Source organism: Leptosomus discolor, unplaced genomic scaffold, assembly GCF_034619465.1.
Source record: "Leptosomus discolor isolate bLepDis1 unplaced genomic scaffold, bLepDis1.hap2 HAP2_SCAFFOLD_104, whole genome shotgun sequence".
Taxonomy (NCBI): Eukaryota; Metazoa; Chordata; class Aves; order Leptosomiformes; family Leptosomidae; genus Leptosomus; species Leptosomus discolor.
The window spans coordinates 249,073-268,745 of record NW_028237901.1 but is presented as its reverse complement, the minus strand read 5'-3'; the positions used below and the strand labels follow the sequence as shown (position 1 = coordinate 268,745).

At 52.5% G+C, this 19,673-nt stretch overlaps 1 pseudogene; it reads right to left on the bottom strand.

Annotated features, from left to right (window-relative positions):
* The window catches only part of LOC147412472 (axonemal central pair apparatus protein HYDIN-like), a 64,987-nt pseudogene extending 46,002 nt beyond the window's left edge, over positions 1–18,985 (bottom strand).
* Positions 18,986–19,673: the final 688 nt, after the last annotated feature.

The following is a 19,673-nucleotide window of genomic DNA, read 5'->3' as shown; positions in this document are numbered from 1 at the left end:
GAGCAAATCCCATCCATCACACAGCCCCGTGAGGTGACCCTCAACAGGGCCTGAACCTTCCGGCTCCGGTGCCAGCACCAGCAGAGCGCTCAGCAGCTGGGGCCCAGGGAGGCACCGGAGCAGTCGAGCCTCCCGCTGGCAGTTGCTGTGTGACGGCAGGGCCACTCGCCAGCAGAGGCCATTAAGGGAGTCGATTAGGACTGTGCCCACTTGGCCTACTCTGCCCCCAGCAGCCATTGCTTACAGCCCTGCCTCTCTCCTGGCGGCTTTTGTGGGGTTTGGTTGGTTTTCCTTTTGTTTTCTCCCTTTTTCCGCTACAACCCTCTCCTGGGCAGCCTGACACAGGGCCAGGGTTAATCATTTGTACCACCTCCGTACTCACCGCGCTGGGCACGACCAGGGGCACGCCGGGCAGAGGGCTCTCTGCGGTGGCTGCGCTAGGGTTTGGCACCACGTAGGTGAATCCCACCTTCCCGCTGTTCTGCAGGGTGACCTCCGCTTCGGTGACTTTGTTAAACATCTAAAGAGAGGACGGAGGAGTGGGAGGCTGAAGACACGGCCTGATACTGGGGATCTCCTGCTTTCATTGGGGTGAGAGCGAATGAACACAACACAGGAGAGAAGCAGAGACTGAGGAGGTTCAGGCACTTGACTCTCCCTGGTTGACATGGGGAACCCACAGCCACAGGGGGCCTCTGAGCCCTACACAGGAACAAACACTTCTGGCAGCATGCAGAGGGGCAATGCCAACCCCATGAAGATCAGTAAAAAGGAACCAAAGAGGATACAAGTTCTCTGCCCTTTAAGGTGTCATCTGACGCCCACCTGAACCAAAGGAGGTGGCATCAAGACACTGCAGAAGAAAAGGCACCCACATACAAGTACTTGCGGAGCTTGCAGCGACAGCAAAAGGGGAGACAGTGCAACACATGCATGGGCCAACAGCTGGAAACATCCGGGGGGTTGTAACTGAAGAGAAGTGGGGACTATTCTGGGACACGCTCTCCAGCTACAGTGACTGGGAAGCCCAAGTTAACTTCCTCCCTGGTTCATTCTGTTGATTAATCAAAAGCATTGAAAGAAAGCATCTCCTGGGACCTCAGGCTTTAGGAGTGGATCAGCAGATGAATGCCTCTGGGCACGTCCCTCTGGAGATCACCCCTGGGATCCTGCCTGCCTCATGAAGCAGCATTAGTTACCTTGAAGAGGAGCAATTCCCAGCTTTGGGGAGGGTGGAGATAGCCATTAAAAACCAGCTTGGAGGAAGGACGTACCACTCAAAGGTTGTACTTCCAAGGCACAGAGCCAAAACAAAAAAGAAGCTGGGAAGGGGAAGTGAGCCCTAGGCCTAGGTGGGCAGCAATCCGCCAGTGATGGTCTCAAGACCAGGACCTTGGCCAAGAGAAGCGCGCAGTACCTGCAGCCCGCAGTCAATCTCTGCGGTGTCTAGGAGGTAGTTGATGACCGAAGCCTCCCCGCTCAGCGCCACCTCGTAGGTCGGGCCTCCCTCCACCCTGCACAGCGCCATGACACGGGCAACGATGTTTGCGTGGCCGAAGAAGGTGAATGTGACCCGCTGGCTCTCGCCTGGCTGCAGCACGCCGTACAGCGGCAGGATGTCGAACACCTGGAGGGAGGGGAGGAGAGATCGAGATGTCGAGCATGGAAATTGATGCGGAAGAGCAGCCACAGCTTGGAGCAAAGTACAGACATGGCTGGAAGGGCCTCTTCCTCAACACAGGCAAAATCATCCGAACCTCATCCTGCATCCGTTCCACTTACCAGTGGAGGGACCATGGGAACAATCTTCTCCCATACTCCCTAATTAATACACTACATTAAAGTAATTTGGGACGTCTCCTGGCAGCAAGAAATTCTCTCCACTGCAGAACTTGCCTTTAAAACCACCTTTTACTGCCTTTAGAAAACCATGAGATTCGGAGGTGAGAGCCCCTGGGGCCAGGGGCAGGACTGCAGCCCACCTCATCTGACTCCTGATGCTTTTCACTCTCTCCCAGTTGCACGCTGCTCTCTCTCAAGACGCTACAGCAAAGCTACTGCAGAAATTTCCCGTCAACCACTTGATTAGTAGCAAGATGAACAACGCCCTCCGTAGCTGCTGCGCAGGTGACACCCTCGGTCAGCCCCACGACATGTCCCGCGTGGCCTCTCCAACGACCAGTTGCTTCAGCGGTGCTGTGCAAGGTGCTTGGAGGGCTGTGAGGCTGTTCCGTGAGCGGCGCTGAGGGCCACCAGTGGGAGTGGCGGCTACATAACTGCTTGCCACACTGGAAACACGGAAGCAATACAGATTCCCACTTACCTCCTCCATTCCCAAGGGCAGGGGCTCTGCCTCCACCAACGGCATCAGTTTCTTGATCCCCACCAGGCTCTGAGGCTCCGCAGCACCTGATGGCAGCATCTGGAAAACAAGCGTCATGGGCTGTAGCATGCAGCTGGCTGGTCTGGGTGAGACCTCTCTGCTGCAAGCTCCACCACCTCATCAAGCCAGGAGCAGCTGAGATGGGACCTGGGTGCAAATCAAGTACGGGTCTGTCCATGCCATCAGCTGGGTATGGGTCAAGTCCACCCACAGATGACACACGGGCTCCATCTGCGCTTCCTACGCACAAGCTGCACGAGGAAGCTGGAGGCACCCAGCACTCAGTCCTGGCAAAGACCTCAAGGCCATTTTGCACCCTCACGCCAGCCCAGCTTTGGTCACTCCTGCCCAAGGACACACTGAGAATCCCCCACGTGGACAGGTCAGGTTCTCCACGACAAACACAGGAACACAGCTGCAAGGGAGAAGTATCAAAATCAGGAAAATAAGTCCTTGGCACAACCATCCAATTTCAGATAGTGCTTAAGTTTCATCTCGCACACTCATTGCTGCTGGAGGGCTGAGGATCTCCCCTGGGTCATTCTTCTCGAACGACACCTTCCTGAAGAAGGCAGCCAAGATGTTTTTCTGTCTTGCAGCAGCTGAGAGCTGGTGTTTAACCTCAGAGATGTCATTTTGCAAAAGCAACCTTGTTCCTGGGCTTCTGAGCCCTATTTATAAACGAGGGCTTTGTGATGGCTCTTGAAGTTTAAGAACCCCTGCTTCAAGAAGTGCTTTGGGCTGGGGCCTTGACATCGGCAGAATCTGCAAGAATATTTACGGGACTTCCTTAGACCTAATCAGAGGCTACATCTCCCCAGCAGATAAAACACTGGGGAGGGCTGAGATTTCTCATGCTTCAGTGCTCTTTCTGTCGTCTCCACATTTTCCAACCCAACAAAGCTTTGCCAAGTGCGTATTCCCAAAGATGCTACCCCACATCTTTCCTAGGCCTATGGTCTCCCACCACCCCAGAGGTGTTGTGTGGATATTGCCTTGATGCAGTGACACAAGCAGATGAAGCTGCAATCCAGATGCATCCCTTGAAAGAATTCTGGATCCCACTAAGCCATATCCACTTGAATTTCCCTGGTTTATTTGTGCACATCTGGCAACAAAGCAGGAAATCAAGATGATTTCATACTTCTATCTGAAAACATTCAGCCACACTATTCTTGATGCTTACAGGGTATCATTTCTCCTATGTCAGAAAAAACGTGCAGAGCTATAACGTCAAAATGACTGATATTTGGATGTAAGCAGGTACAACCCCTCTGCTTGAACTTAGTGCCGACACTGGCACTTTCAGAACCTCCTGTGCTTTCTTACATCCTTTTTTATTGCCCCAGGAGCAGCCTCTGCCCCACACGATGCAGAACAAGGTGGCAGTACTTGGCACAGCTTGATACAGGAAGGAAACTGGAAGCCTTCACATCACAACACAGATAAAAGCCTCATTTTACATGGTAAAAAAAAAAAAAAAAAAAAAAACAACAAACCACCCTGAAAAAAAATCCCAAACTCAACATAGGTCAGTAGGATCTGACTGGGCTTCTCCAAGCAAAACTACTCCATTTCTCCCTCCCTAGCAGCCCCGTGTCCAGCTGCTGGCCCTGCTGCCCAGCCCGCTCTCAGGGTACGCAACAGCGGGGCAGCAGAAAGGGAGGTTGGCACGAGCACGGCTTGTCAGTGGAAGCTGGGGAGGCAACGCAAGCGGCAGGTGTACAGGAAAACGTACCTTCGCTTCTGGGGAGTGGTCTGCATCTGCTGGCTCTCGGGCAGGATCCCCCACTGCTCCCAGGGCTTTGGCTGGCTCCTCCACACCTCCACCATTGGAGCTGCTCTCTGCAGACGCTGAGCGCTCTGACCAGGCTCTCTCCTCCTTCGGTGGTTGGGGTTTGACGAAAAATTTAGGTGTTGGAGGACTGAACCTGGAAAATAATGTCATTTTGATCACGGACTTGCAGTGGGAGGGAGGGGAGCCTGCACAGACCCCCCAGCAGGATGGGGCTCCTGGGCGGGCACTGGTGGTGTGAGCTCAGCAATGGGTCTGACCCAGCAGAAACCAGCATGGAGCAGGTCAACGCTTGGGGCTGCCCAGGGATGACGCTGGTATAGCGGTGGTGCAGGCAGCTGGTTGCAAGGAGAAATGGAAGAGGACAGCGGTGAACACCTTGTGGAGAGGTAAAAAACACAGCAGGAAAGGAAGAGACACTCAAACCGTGCAAAAAGCTGAGACAGAGACCCAAAGGGGCAGATCCGGACAGCGATGAGCTAGTGCAGAGCCACCAGTGCCCTCCTGAAAGCACCCACGGCCATGGACTGGGCCTCCCCCGCCCAGCAGGCCAAAGCGACAGATTCTGCAGCTCTCCTCGGCATTTATCCTGAATATTGCCCCTGACAATGACCCGCAGCTTCAGGTCGGTACCAGCAAGCGGATCCCCGTGGCTTTCTCCAAGCACCATCCGGCAGGAGCAGGGATGGAGCCCGCAGCCCACTGTGCCCCAACCCTGACAGAGCCCAGCACTGCCCAGGGGCGCCCACAGAGCCCCGCACGGGACACCCTCGCACACACAAGGCAACGTGGAAAGACACATCGAGCAGCTCCAGGCAGAGACTCACAGTGAAACAGCCCGTTGACCCCTGATGAGCACCAAAGCAGCAGCGATCAGCACTTTGGGGAAGGAAGCTCTGGTCAGTTTTAACCCATACATGATGACAAGATGTAGCTCCCTGCTGGGCTGCAGGTATTCCCTGGTCACAAAACAACAGCTCTAACTGCACCTCGAGCTAAAAGGGCAGCAGCTCTGCTGAAATTAGGTTATAGCCCATGTGGCACTTGCCGATGGCGCAATTCCCTCCCCAGCAGTTTCTAAACACAAACCATTTGAGGACCAATGTGGCAAATGATTCAAGCAAAGCAGTTCAAACTCAGCTCTGTTCCTTCCTAAAACAAGCTGTTCATAGCCTGCCCAACATCTGCCAGTAAAAGTAAATGGTTTCACATTTTCAAACATTCCCAGGTGACTCAGGTTACATTCCCTGGTGCACATCACAGCAGGCACTCACAGTAACTCTGTTTGTATTTCTAACGCCAAATGGATGGACACACTCGAACCTTGCCTGCCTGGCACCGTGCCTATCTGCAAGTGTTCCCCCCCCAGCCAAACAAGGCAGATGTTCTACAGCAACCTGGCTGCTTCATTCCCAGCTGGGAATTCGGTGCCTTCAATGATGTGCTCCCAAATGAGGATTTCTCTTTAGCTTTGTAGCTAATTATTTAAGGCTGGTTTTCATGTTTGGATTAGAGGCTCTGCTCTTCCTAACCTGAGAGGTCCCACCTGACCTGTCCTTCCTGCAGCTGCACACAAGAACAAGGCTTGGCCCAGCTGAGCTCCTCTGCAGCCTTCCCTGTGCCTGCTGCTGGGACCCCCCAGGGGACCCCGAGCAAGACCTCGGCACCGTCCCCGTGGAAAATCAAAGCAGGACTGGAGGGGACGAAGGCGTTCGCTTGCCCCTGCAGAGCGTCGCCTGTCTCCTGGGCAGCTACAAGGTCAGCAGAACAGCAGTTCTTCACGCTGTGGCTGTTTTCAGGGATGAAGAGATGGGCCAGCTGGATGGGAGAGGATTTTTTTTTTTTAAACATTTAACAGAGTTCATCACAGCATGGAGAGGCTCCTCACCTAGAGCACGGGGAGCTGGGGCTGCGGGCAAAGAAACGATTTGGGAACCAAAACACTGGCTTTGGCCACTTGGCTTTGAGAGGAGCAGCAAGCATCGCTTCTGCTCCACACTGGGATAGTCTCCTGCCTCCTCAGTGATACAACAGGAAAACAGAGCACTGGCACATGCCGGGCAGATCCCACCCTTTCTGAAAAAGACATTTGTGATGATGTTTTGGGAAACAATCTCCCTGACTGGTGCTCTCCTTGTCTGCCTTAAACCAGCCAGTAAGCAGCAAGGGATCTGAAATCCACCCAAACCCCACACTGTCCAGCCACCACCCCAATACCAGCCTCTCGAGGGGAAAGAGCGGCTGTACAGAAGGACAAGCATCAGTTTCGCTGTCTTGTGAGTGTCCAGCCTTACGCAGGACAAAATCCCTGTTCTCTGCAAGGGTTTTTGCTGCAAATCCCTGTCTCGGCAGCAGCCAGCTCAGGGCTGATGATGGCACCGGCAGGAAAGCTGGGCTTTCCATCACCTCTGCACTAGGAGGCTCCTTGGACTAGAAGGAATCAGCACAAAACTCCCCAGTGCACATTTACACCCCAAAACATGTGACCATTTGGCACCTGGACTCAAATTTGGCTTGAGCCTCTTCTCCTAAGAGTTTACAGATTTCTCAGCCACCCTGTGAAGACAGGGATGCACCAGGAAAGAGCACAGCGCTCCTACAGATGGCACTCTTGGGCAGGACAATGCCAGTGCGTTCGGATGAATTTCCCCCTAGGGAAAGCTGTTTGGTGCACAGCTTGCAGGAAGCAGGAAAAGAATGACGGCTGAGAAACAGCTGGAGAAGTTAGAGAGAAGAGAGGTCTGGAAAATTATGTCACCTTACTCATTCATCATTGCCACATGCAGTGACAGCAGGACAGCAAACCAGCAGGAGTAAACAGCCCATCCTGCCACCCAGATTTCATCCAATGGCTTCCCTGCTCAGTGCTCCACCAAAAAGATGAGCGGAAGCAACAGCAGCAGTTCCCCAGTTGATACTCTCGCTCTGCCTCAGCCAGGCTACGACAACGAGCAGCTCCCACAAACACCACCACCGCAAAAATCCACATTTTGTCTCAAAGAGTAAAGCTCTGCAGAGGTGGGCCTGGAGCTGCAGCCTCCTGCCCAGAGGGAATTAAAGCACCAGCCATCCAAGCAGCACAGGCGGAACGGCATTTCTAGGGAGAAGGACGCTGTTGGCAGTGCAAGCGCACCTCGGGTTCCCGCTGCGTCCTTGGGCAATGAAGATGGTCAGAAAGCAACGAGAGAAGGCGGCTGCTCCCCAGGTTTGTCAGCTGAACACCACTGGCAGAGCAAGAAGTCACCTGCCAGGGAGACAGCCAGCTGCCTGACGGCACCTTGGGTGGGATGCGCAGTGCTTTTCACCCAAGCAGCGCTTTCCCCTTTGCCTCCCCTACCCTCAATCTGCTCCTCCAACCCCCCAGGGGCTGCTCCCCAGTCCACTGAGGCAAATGACAGCTCTCAGGGTCTGTCACCCTTGTGCAAAGGAGGAGGCTGAGCCTCAGAAAACCCAAATGCAATAGTCAAAGCGATTCCCATGCGGCTGTTCTGGACTCCAACCTCCATTGCAATGGCCTGGGTAAAAGTCCTCCAGGCGCATGACAGCATAACCAGTGGTCAGAAGCTCTGGGGCAGCAGAAGCCGTCTCAACCGTGCAGTCATCAACCAGAAGGTGCCATGCCCAGGCCTGGGCAGGCTGGCTGACTTGCCAGCAAGCCAGCTGGGAAAAGAGCAGCACCATGCTGGAAGAGGCACAGAGATGGAGGGTGCATGGTGATGGTCACCATGCTGAAGGTGAAGGCGGAGAAGGAAGAAGCTTGCAGACATGTTACAAATAGGACATCATCACCCCCCAACCTCTGTCCTAATAAAGCACCACTGGGCCCCACCCAGTATCCAGGCTCACGTCTTTCATACAGACTTGCTGACAACATGTGCTCGCTTACGCCTGGCTCCAAACCCCTCCTTGGCAATCATTTTAGTTACTTTTCCGCCTGTCTGGGTGGAACAGGGAGCAAATTTCCGTCTCGCCCTCGCTTCAGCTCCCCACTGTCTCTGTTCACAAGTACACAGCCTCGCCATCAGCCGTTCAGGGCAGCCGGACTGCCACCTCAGAGGCGAAGCCTGCCTGGCACCCAGTCCTTGCTCCAAGATACTTCACCTCTGAGAAATAAGAGGCCACTTCTCTGTTACACCAAGCAAACCGCTTCCCTGCTGCTGCCAAACCACACACAGTCCTGCTCCTCCTTCCCTGCCCATCTCCCTCCACCTGCTTTTGCAGACTTTCCTTTCAGGGTCTGTTCTGGAAGGTGCCATGCATCAAGGGCCACGCTAAAGCCTGCTTGGTAAGACCTAGCTGTGCATGGGCTACCCGAGTGCCCAGGTCTTCTCCCCCAAGCCCTCCTCATAGCCACAGCTAATCTCCAGTTCCCAATAGGTCATCTCCTCTGAGCCAAATCCCAATTCCCTAAACAAAACTCTTTATTGATGATCTCTATTATTCATAATAGCAGCACTTCAAGGCACAATAGTTAACTTTGCTCGGTTTCCTGGGGCATTATGGAAAACCCATTTGCTACTGTAATTAAAATTGCCCAGACAACTTTTGTACTATGCAGAGAGGCCACAGCGGGAGGAACTGCTAGAAATGTGTTTATAGGTGTGCTCCAGCACGACTGCAAGATCGCTCTCAGGCTTGGAAACCACGGACTTACTCTGGATGGCCCTGGGGATTCCCAAGTATGTCCAGACAAGTGCTCCCACCAACATCTACAGCTGTACCTACAGCCGCAGCAGAACCTGCCCCTTCACTGTAAAACACTAAGTAGCTGTTTTGTGAACGTGACGTGCAATTCGACAGACAAAAACTCACTTCACCGAGGTGGCGCTTGCCTCAGGCCACAAAGGTCTGAGAAAGCAGCTTTCCACACCAGCTTTCCCTCTCAGGGAACCAGCACAGGGGCTACAGCAAAGCAGCAGCAAGAGACTGGGACAGCAGCACATCATTCTGGTGGCAGTGCCTGTGTAGGCTCTTAGCATGAGGTGACAACACACAGGGTCGGCAGGGAAGGACACGAGGTCATGCTCTATATCTGCGTGTCCAAGTGCCTAAGCACAGCTTTGTAGCTCCAGAAAAAGAGCAGGACTCTGGGTCATGGGCTATGTGAGAAGCGTTGGCAGTGTTTTACAGTCCCAGCTTGGCTGCAGAACGTTGTCTGCTTCCAAGAGTCACACCGGTGGAGATCAACTCTCCCCCGAGCATCTAGCCTGACCACAGCCCATAGGTGTTATTTCCACAAGGGAGAGTTGAAAGCGATTTGTCACATCCCAGGCAAACAGCCTTGGGCTTCGCAAGTTACAACCAGGAGATCAGGAAGAATTGCTTCAAGGAGAGAGCGAAGGTGCACGTACCTCATCTGCCTCACGTGGCCGTCTGGCAGGAACGACCAGTGGTACCGGACGAGAAGCGGGCTGCAGTTGGTCATCTCGACGTAACGCACATCTTCAGTGTCATTCAAGATGCAGCCAAAGTCCAGGGCCACAGTCTGGATACGGAGATTCGGGAAGCAGACTTCTCCCCAAACGGTGACCAGCTCCTCACAAGGATGCTCAAGGAACTTGATCTTCAGAACCTTCTCCACTACCCAGATACTCAAGTCTTCTTCATAAGCAGGGTTAAACCTGATAGACAGATGAAGTTCCTCCCTTATCTCCAGCTTGATGGGCTGTAAGGAGATGAAGAGTATTAACCAGCAGGGTGATGAAGTCCCAGGGTCTGATAGCACAAAACACGCCAATGTTCAAAGTGTGACCCCCAGCTCAGGCTTCTCAGTTCATCTCTTATTTTCTGCACAGTGTGCGCCTGACCGCAAGCACCATGAGACTCTCGTCTGAGACTCTCTCAGGCTCACGTCACTGTGCTCTGCACTAATACAAGAGGGAAATAAATATTGTTCTACTGAGTTCTGGACCCACAGAAGCTATACACTAAATACACAACCAGATCAGCACTCTGGCACGCCAGGGCCTTTTGCCCTGCCTCTAGAGGAACTCCTTCACCTCACAGCACAAGTGACACAGCGTCGCTGCCTCGCCCTTGCAGGGGCTACTCACTGGCACAGCACAGAAGTGGCGGCCATGCCCACAACAACACGTGTTTAGCAGAGTCCATGTCCAACAGCTTCTACTGACAGTGGGGCAGGTGCCAGGCAGCAGCTGGAGAAGCGTCCTCAGCCTTCCTGAAAGCAGGGCTGCCCTTGGAGAGCAAGCTGCTCTGGAGGTTATCTGAGGACGGCTGCTGGAGAGCTGGGATGGTTTCCAGCAGACACCTTTACCACACGGCTTGCCCAGACCTAGCTGTCTGTTCCCTTCTCATGTCTCAGAGCCAGGACGAATCTTCCCAATTCAGGTATATTTTGTTTCCTTCAGCAGCTCATTTCAAACCTGATTTAGTTCAGGCGAGTCTACTGCTGACTCTAAGGAATAAATTTGTCTGCTAGAGGACCTCCCCCCACAAACGCACCACCACGTTCCTCCCTCTGCAAACGCCCCCAGCAGGAAGGTCGGTGGCTGCTCACCTGAACGTCTGCAGGGAGGGGCTGCTGGTCCACCTCGCAGATTAAGAAGGGTTGCCCTAAGGCCAGGACAATGCTGAGCGGCAGGGAGGAGACGTTTTTTAAAGAGAGGCTTGTACTGAAGAGTCAGGACAACATTGGGTTGCTACAGAAACAGGAGACAAGGGAAAAATAACCTGAAGTGGCCATGGATCTCCTTCCCCTTCCGATGCATTTCAAAGTTTTCAACCTCAAAGGTGCATACATCTCTCTTTACTATTTTTATTAGTTTCTACCCTTCAAGAAGGTTCTTCTCTAAGTATATCGGATGTTTTTCATGTTCAGAAACCACAGCATCCCCCAGGGGACAGGGAAACAGTCTTGCATACAGACGAGGGAACAGGACGCTGAGAGGAGGCAGCTGCCTGAACAAGATCAAAACCAGAAAGTGAACCCAGACCGTTTGTCTCCAGTTTTGTATGCTCTCTTGGGCACAATGGCACAAGACGATCTTCACTCACAGACAGTCATTTCTTACAACCTTATCGGTTCTAGTAGCCTCACAAAAGCAGTGATGTTAGTCAGAGGAGAAAAGCAAGCAGGATTTGGCCCATAGTGGAGAGCCTGCAGTAGCCCAAGGTTAGCTTTGAACACTTCAAGGCACATACAGCCAGCTAGAAACCTCTACAGTCCGCTTGCAACGTGTCTCCTGCTGCCCCTGCTACAGCGACAAGGTGTCTGTAGCCTCAAAGCTAAGCTCAACCTAAGCTATTTCTTCCTGTTTATGCATTGCTCTGGGCTTCCTGCATGGTTTACATAAACTGAACAGTGTTTGGGAAACCAGTTCTGGATGTCCTGATATCAAACAGCTGCAGTGTCACAGCACTTGAAAAATCGGAGCGCGTGGCATCAAGCAGACCACAGGCAAGACATCAGGGGTGGCTGAGAAGCTTCTTATTAAAAGCTGAACTGCCTGCTCACAGGAATTCATGCTTCTCTGAAAGCCTGGGAACCAGAGGAGAGACCTGAAAACACAGGAACTAAATAATGAAATATCTTCTCTTTTTTGACACCTCATGGGAGAGGAAAAGATGATGCAGGAGTCAGGATCAGAAGACCAAAGGGCACCTGCTTTGCGTTGGTGTTATCATCACTGCAGCTGAAGGACATCTGCAGGTCCTTTGAAGAAAGTAAGGCTTGGGGAAATGCAAAGAGCTACCATCCATACCAACAGCAGAGAAGGCAAAGAGGGACAAGGGATGACAGTTTTGCCTCATCAGACTGAGGAGCTGACAGGAATCTCAGTCTGTCTCAGCTTCCCTACAGAATCGGTGTTAAGACATCACCGTGCCCCCGAGGATCCTCAAAAACCTCCCCTTTATACCAAGTACAGAAACTGGTGGCTCTCTAGAAGTGGCCATGATCCCCGCCATGATCTCTGAGCAGCTGTAATCTCAGTTTTACTTCGGTGAAGTTAAGAAAACCAGTCCCATCTCTAAAAACAACCTCACTTACTTTACAAAGCACCTCAGAAAGGGCAGGAGGGGGTTTAGCATCTCTCAGCTGCAGCGATCTGCTCTCCCACCTGCAGCCCCAGCATTCGAGGTAGCTGTGCAAAGCCCACGCTGTTCTTGTGGGTCCCCACACATCATCTCACCCCGTGCCCTTGGCTCAGCAGCTCAATTCTGTTTCCACATCAAGAAGGGCAGAACAGAGCTACTGAGACTGTCCCCGACCCCAGAGGAGCAAAATGACGATCTCAGGGCTAACGGCAAAAGCTTCATCCCGCTCAAACCAACAGCCAAAGCCCCATGGACTTGGAGAAGCTGCTTAACTTCCTCCTTTGAACACCAGCACACACGCCCCACAGGCTTCCAGTCCTCAGCCATGCTACTGAATGCCAGGATGCAACCCAGAGACTTACCTTCTCCATCCGGAAGGCGATTTCTCTGGAGGACAGTTGCAGAACGGGAGCAACAAACTCACACGTGACATCCACTTGCATTATCTGTGCCTTCCCTGCCTCGCTCCCCACGACGGCGTGACACAGCAGTTGCTCCTTCACCACCTGCAGCAAGAGTCACGCATCACCCAGAGGGTCCAGAAAACACCCTGCATTTGCTGGCCACCCAGCCACGGGCCGTGTTACTGCCACACAGTTACAGTCCCTGGTCTCCTCAATTGCCCCCTTTTCTCTTTGTGCAGCGTCCTATTTATTCTGCCCTCAAACGCCCGTAATGCTACACCCCAACAGCCACAAACGGCACTCGCGAGTGACGTGTTGCCTACAGCTGTGATAACCCCTGCCCCAAAGGATTATTGGTTTGGTTTGTCCTGTTGCCAAGCATAAGGCTTACAGAAAGCTGTAGGAACTAATTAGAAAAAAGTCTGGAACTATATTAAGAGAAAGAGGTGACAGAAGGGCCAACGGCAGCAAACCCTCCTTGGAAGCCGAGTGGAAAGCATCCTTGGGAAAAAAAAATCAGTCCAATAGCCAGCCAGCCTTCAGGTAAAGGGATCACTCCTTCCTAGGACGTACTGCGCCCTCCTAGAGCCGGTTTTAAAAGAAGTCTCCCCAGGAAAGACTTGTCTTGCACTTTACATAAAAACCCTCTGCTTAAGTGGGATGCTTTTGCATTCAAGACTTTTTCCTGATTTCTCATGGTTTCACTTCCTCAAAGTCTTCCCTTCATTCCTCACTCTTCCCTCTGGTACAACACCACAACATAGCTCCTCCTCAGAGCCTACAGACTTCAAAATAATCTGTGTTGCATGTGCAATGCAGGGAGTTGGGCTTCTGGCCAACCTGCAGAGTATTAAGTTCTCAAGGCCTCAGGAAGGTGGAAAGTCTGCTCCCATGGTCTTGGCTTTGACTGCAGGAGCCAGGTAGCCACAGCTGAGCTCACAGATCCCCTTTTGGCCTTCCAGGCAAGACACCCTCACCAGTGCCCTGATCACTTTATTTTCTTTCTGGTACCTTTTTCCCCTCTTCAGCAAAACCTCTGGGCTCAGAACTGCACAGGGACAGTCCCATCGCAGGCACCCAGGGGAGTAATCAAGTCTGCCTCAAGCTACCCCTAAGGTAACTCTTTAAGACACCTTTCAAAACACCAGTATCAGCAGAAGCTTAATGCAGATTTATCTCACATTTGCTTAAACATCTGTGCCCAGTGGTCCTGAAGCCAGGGAATGCACACGAGGGTCAGCTGGCAGCTTCTCCGCAGAGCTGGGTTCCCCTGGGAAGAAGGGCACCCAGGGACCCTGCTGACATGTTCCCCTCTGAGCTGCCACCCAAGGGTGCTGCAAGACCCGACTGCCCTTGGGACACTGGGGCAGGCTCTTACGGAAATATTGTCAAAAGTCAAACTGTCAACTATAATGATCCCTGGGCACTGTTTCCCATGTGGACGAACGCCACTCCGATCATGAGAGCTGACACCCTGTGTTCGTTTTTCTCCTCCAGGACTCAGCGCTGGACAAGCCCTCTGCCCACGTTTGTCTACAGAGGAAAAATGATGCTGCTCCCAGACACTCCCTCCCTTCGCAGGTGGTTTTACTCACTGCTCCCCCAGATACATTACTTGGCAGTTTTTAATTTACTTTCTGCCTGTATTCATCGTCTCAGTGAACTTACTTTCTCTGCCCTCCTTTCCTGCCTCAGCACACAACACCTTGTAACCTGCCATTGGCCCCTGAAGCAGCAATACTTCCTTCAGCCCGCGTTCTGCTATCAGCAAATTGGGTTTATGGTAGCTATGGCAACACAAAAAAGCCTTAGCAACTGACAGTGGCCAGCAAGGAAAGCCACTGGGGCTGCCACGGTAACTTGTGGCCTTAAAACAGTTTCTTGAAAGCACTTGCTCATTTTCGCAGGCAAATGTCAAGGGGCCGCAGAAGAAGTCCCAGGGGAGGTGATCTGATGGGGAAGGGACAGCCCTCGTGAGGGACCTCACCTGGGGAGTGCTGGAGGAGCCTTCCAGCATCATCTCCACGGTCTTGCCCGGCATCAGCTCTGCCCTCAGCGGTCGAAGCTTAAACACAGGGCAGGCAGGCTGGGGCCTCTGGGAGGAGCTGCTGCCCTTGGCCTTACTGCTGGCAGGGGGGCGATCACGCTGGCGAAACGGGGCAAAACCTTCCGTTGTCCAGTAGAGCTGATGGGTGCATCGCCCTTTGTTCGTTATCTTGAAGCGGTAACGACAGGGATCCAGGCTAGGAGAGAAGCAGAGAGGGAAAACGTCACGGGAGCTGCTGTCTCCCAGCGGCTGCCCCGCTTCAGCACCCTGACGGCGTTCTCTGACGGCACGCTCAGCAATAAAATCACCTCCAAAAAGGCTGACCCAGATCAAAGCTTCAGCAAACGTCAGACCTTGGCTGCCCCTAAGTTTATCACCATCCAGCAGCTGGTCTCTCTGCCTACAGCAAGGAAAAGCTTCCTGAAGATCACCACCTCAGTTGCTGTGGACAGAGCATCACCAGCCTTTGGTGCTCAATAATCAGAGCATTTCTCCAAGGTGCTTCCTGCAGCTCTCACTGCATCGGATGCTCAGCTGGCCTTGTCCTGGCTGCACGGGGATGGAGGAACAGCTTCATTGCCATCTCACCTCCCCCTGGGGAGCTGCTGCCTCAGGTGGCTTCCTTTGAAGATACTATTGGGAAGCTGCAGGGTGTATGGACTCATCTGGTGACCTGGGCACCACTGGCCTCGCTGGTGAGGCCCCTGCCCTGGCACCCATGTTAGCCCTCTCATCCCCCCACCCCTCAGGGAGCATCCAACTCTCATCGCCCCCAACACAGCACCCTTTGCCTGAACGGTGCAGCTGGTTTCGTGTTTTAGGAACACAAAAGCACTATGAGAACACACCATCAACAGAAGCTTCCCCAGTACGAACACAGCAGCAGGACCGGGTCTAGCTGCTGAGGGGGAATGAAGCAACAACAAGGGATGAATAACTGGAGCCGATATAAGCCAAAATGGATATTCAATGGAAATTGATTCCTTCAGATAGAGAAACACTAATTGCAGGCTAGTCTGGAGCAATTCTTTTACCCTCTATAAATCTGAGCACAGCCAGGAAATGTTTCTGGAACAGCGACTGGGGTTTTTTGAAAGGTACAGAATATGAGGCTGACAAAACGCCTGTCTGCCACAAGCAGCTAAATACAAACACAGAAGTGACAGCACAGAACAAACTAGTCTTTGAAACAGACTGGTAAAAATGATGTGTACCAGCTCAGTATGAAATGGTTTATGTTGCGGACAGCAACAGCTAAAAGTTTGGAGAAGCTTTGGGTAGATGCAGAATTTTTGGCTCTGGGAAAGCCCAACTTATCTGAGGTGTTACCTGGGTCCCATCTCAGCTCATCCAGTGGCAGCTCCACAGCCAACAGCGATGGCAACAACTCCAAACCCAGTATGCAGGCGAAGACATGAAGGGTGGCAGAAGACAATGGCACTGATCCCATTGACATTGTCCCCTCTGTTGTGTAGCAAATTTGTGGCTGCACAGAGCACAGCACCACCCTCCCTGCAACGTCCCTGCTTATGTGGATGGCTTGTGGGTGCATATTTAGCCCCCTCCCCAAATCTATCCTAAACGCTTAAGGTAGGATTAACCTCTCCTTTCTACCCCAAAATTTCAGTATCAGAGCACTGTGGACCCTCTTTGCAGCCAGGGAAAGGAACAGACACTGAGAAGACCATTCTTCTCATCCCAAGAGGTCTCCAACACAAGGCAAACAGCACTTTGAAAAGCCTTATTTTTCTCTCATTTATAAGAACGTGCGCAGTTTCAGACACAGGCATTAAGATCGGTGAATCCCCTCCTTCGAGCGAAGCTCTTTCAATTAACACTCCCAATTTATCCCACCCAACCTCAGCGGGCTTCTCCCCCTCTCCCTTTCAGAGCTGGTCCTGCAGCCACCTCACCTGCCTGTGCCTCGGGCTGCTGCTGCGGTGCAGGCAGCCAGGAAAGCCGGCAGGAGAAACGAGGGAAGGGCGACTGCGTCTGATAAAGAGCAGCCTGGCAGGGGAGCTGGGAAAGAGGAGTGAACTGAAGCATAATGCAGGGCAAAGAAATTCTGCTGCTCCTCCAGGACTGCTGGGCAGAAGGGAAACAAAACAGCACCATTCATTTAGCTGAGGGGTTGGTAACGAGCTACCCACCAAGGTTTGCTGTTGTGGCGAGATGCTACTCCATAGCGAATGGAAAAGCAAGCAATGCTATTGCAAAGGGAAATAGGTTTATACTTGTAATGTAGCATTTTCCAGCTGGAGGCTTCTGGGACCTGCTGTTTTCCTCCAAATCTTTATTTGGTAGAGTGAGAAAACAAATGGTTTATAACTAAAGACAATTCAGTGACAATTGAGCAACTGCTTTCCATCTGGATGGCTTTTGAGGGTATCTAAGAACTTTCAAGTGGCCATCAAATGTCTCTAAAGGAATCCCTGGGGCTTCAGTGAAACAGAGCCAGGACCTTGAGCACTAAAGAACCAGCCTGAAGGACTACAGCCAAACTCCTCCTTGCTGAGCCCACGGGAGAAGTGGGAGCTGAGAGATACCCTACCTGAAGTGCGGTCCCAAGTTGAGCTCCGGAGCAAATCGTTCGTCGGTGACAATCGTGGTGCCGATGCCAACAGCCCGGACAGGGATGACGTAGGTACAGCTGATCTCGATGTACAGGTTCACCTTGTCCTTGAACTTCTCAGTGTCGTCCAAGCTTGCTATGACAGCCACAGACAACTCTGCCTCGGAGGGGATCACTCCTTTACTGGGTTCAATCCTCCAGCATGAGCATTTGCCAGACTGTAAGACAGGGCAAACAGGATGGAAACCAGGGAGCCTGGGGGAGGGCAGGAAAAGGAAAGACCAAAGATACGAGGGTAAAAACCACAAAGGCTTAATTTTACCGTGTCTGGAAACAGCAGCTATGCAGGAGCTTATACAGCCTCTATTTTACCTTCCTTTAATAGACTCACTTCACTAACCCAGTTTTGCCCAACCCAAGGGATGCTCATCCTCAAAGAGTTATTCCCCCTCCAGCCTCTCTTTTGGAGCGTGCGACAAGAGAAGCTGCTTTCTCTCTCCTGGCTTCCCGACAACAGTGGCCGCGTTTGGAAAATCCAGCTCTAAGTGTTTACAGCAGGGCAGTAAAGTCATAAGCACAAAGAAAACTGCAAGAAGTGCCCTGTGGACACGGCCCCGGCTTCCCAAGCACTCTCCTCCTCGGGTTTCTCTTGGACCTCCCTCTACAAATGGGGCAATAAGGGTGCTGGACCCCCAGCCCATCTAAAACCACAGTCACAGGGAGCAAGCTTGCTCGCAGAAGAGAAGCTGCATGCAATGCACCTTGTCCAGCACGAAATGCACCAGGGCCTAGATGTACGCCTTCCAAGTGTCCATCACTGTGCTGATGGTACCTGCACCCCACAGTTCAGTGCTGGGTTTGGGACGACAGGCACTACTCACCTAAAACTCTGCAGTATTGTAACAGAAGGGGGCTTTCCTTTTTTTTTTTTTTTTTAATAGAAACCAACACTGTGCTTGGAGGCCTGACACAAGCCAAGCAAGGCTAGATCCAGGTGAAGTCCGCTTGAGTTTCCATCTGTCAGGCTGGCAGCACTGAGCTTTAACAGGACACCAGCCAGCCCGAGGGAGAGAAGCATCAGGAAACCAAGCAGCACTCCAACCAAAGTCATGGGAAGCATTTTAAATAACCCCCTCAGAACAACCTCTGTTAACAAGGGTAAGACAAGCTGGAGGCCAGGGAAGCAACAGCCCGGTGAGCACTCAGCGTCCCCGCAGTATGTGTAGGTGCCTGAGCTACGGCGTCTCCTTAGGCTGGCTGTGCCCAGCACGGAGAGCAGGTCAGGTCTGCACGCCTGCATCCCAGGATGGAGCACGCCAAAGGCATCAAAAGGATTCCAGGCGCTGGCAAAACTGATAAACCCAGCTCCATTTAATTTGTCCTCTAGAGCTGCAAAAGAAAGTCTTAGGTAAGAATGGGATGGAGGAAGGCAGTTGGCACAGGGTGAACACTCACTGACCACACAGGATCCCACCAACCCTCTTCTGCTGTCGCTGCATCCCACCCGTAGCTGATCGCCAGGCCTCGGAGGCAGCCACTGCGCTGCCATCGGCCCAGGGCCACCCAGCAAACACGTTCCTACCGAGCTGCTGGGCGGGAGGTTCTCACTGACATCAATGTACAACTCTTCCTCTGATTCAGGCTGAGACAGGGTAGCTCGCTTGAAAAGGAGACCTGACAGCTCTGCTCCAGAGGTGAAGCTGCAAGTCTGCTCTCTGACAAAGCTCATTTATCAAAGCTTGGCCACAAGCCGGGCAGTAAATTGTACCCAAGAAGCTATTACTGAGGAACAATGACAGGCTGTCTCGATGGAGCCAGACTCTGAATCTCCCAGAGTGGCCCAGCGCAGACCCAGCAGGCCCTGCAAGGCCAACAGCCCGCTCCAGAGGAGCACAATTTGCATCGTGTCCTCATTCTTTCAGGTAGCATTTGGTGTGGGTCCAAGGGGCAGCACAGGGCATCGCTGACCAGGAGACCTGCCAGGACCAAAAGGCTCTGCTGGGCTAGATTCACTCGGGTTTCTAGGTCAGCTTCTGCCTACACCCATCCAGGCTGTGTCCCAGAGACAAGAAATCTCTCAGAGTCACACTAAAAAAACTCCTCCACTTAGAAGACCACGCTCTAACTTCTGATAACATCCCTGCTACTTGTTTATCCTTGAATGCTCCGGAAAATGATGCAATAGCTGTATGCACTGGATAGGCAAAGATGGTGGCTATTTTTGCCCCTGTAGGGACTTACACTACTGGACATCAGAGTCCCTGAGTTCTAGGCAAGCGTTGGGATCAATCACTCAATCAAGAAGTTCAATGCTGAGATCGTTAGCTTCTCCCAGGCCAGATTTCATTGTGAAGAAGAGCTGCCAACATTTGGTTATAACCAGCGTGCATCTGAGAGACGGCTGGATGGCTGCCCTG